This window comes from Myotis lucifugus, unplaced genomic scaffold (genome assembly GCF_000147115.1).
Source record: "Myotis lucifugus unplaced genomic scaffold, Myoluc2.0 scaffold_587, whole genome shotgun sequence".
Taxonomy (NCBI): domain Eukaryota; kingdom Metazoa; phylum Chordata; class Mammalia; order Chiroptera; family Vespertilionidae; genus Myotis; species Myotis lucifugus.
This window is the reverse complement of record NW_005871635.1, coordinates 188,316-189,295: the sequence shown is the minus strand read 5'-3', so window position 1 is coordinate 189,295 and position 980 is coordinate 188,316.

Sequence of the window (980 nt, the reverse complement as noted above, 5' to 3'; positions counted from 1 at the left end):
TTACATATGTCTCCTTTTTTTTTCTCCCCTTGACCTTCCCCTGGCCTCCCCTACCCCCCAGTGTCTTGTGTCCATTGGTTATGCTTATATGCATGCATACAAGTCCTTCGGTTGATCTCTTACCGCCCTCCCCAACCCTCTTTTGCTGCTTTTAAGATTCTCTCTTTGTCTTTTGCACTTGGCATTTTAATTATGATGTGTCTTGGTGTGGTCCTCTTTGGGTTCCTCTTGTTTGGGGTTCTCTGTGCTTCCTGGATTTGTAACTATTTCTTTCACCAGGTAGGGGAAGTTTTCTGTCATTATTTCTTCAGATAGGTTTTCAATATCTGGCTCTCTCTCTTCTTCTGGAACCCCATAATTTGGATGTTGGTACATTTAAAGTTGTCCCAGAAGCTTCTTACACTATATTTATATTTTTGGATCCTTTTTTCTTTTTGCTTTTCTGGTTGGGGGTTTTTTGCTTCCTTGTATTTCAAATCATTGATTTGATTCTCAGGATCCTCTAGTCTACTGTTGAATCTCTATATATTATTCTTTATTTCAGTCAGTGTATGCTTAATTTCTGATTGGTCCTTTTCCTCTTTTTTTTGCATTCTCACTAAGATCCTTGAAAATCTCACTAAGTTCCTCAGAAGTTTCTAGAAGATTCTTGAATAACCTTATAACTGTGGTTTTGAACTCTATATCCAGTAGTTTGCTTTCTTCCATTTCTTTCATTTGTGACATGTTTCTTTGTCTCTGCATTTTGGCTGCTTCCCTGTGTTTGTTTCTATGTATTGGGTAGCTGCTAAGTCTCCTTGAGTTGATAGAGTGGCCTTGTGTAGTAGGTGTCCTATAGGACCCAGTGGCTCAGCCTCCCCAGTCACCTGAGGTGGACACTCTTGGTGCCCCCCTTTGGGGGCTGTGTGTACAGTCTTGTTGTAGTTAAGCCGTGATTGTTGTTGGTGTCACTGGGAGGAATTGACCTTCAGGCCAATTGG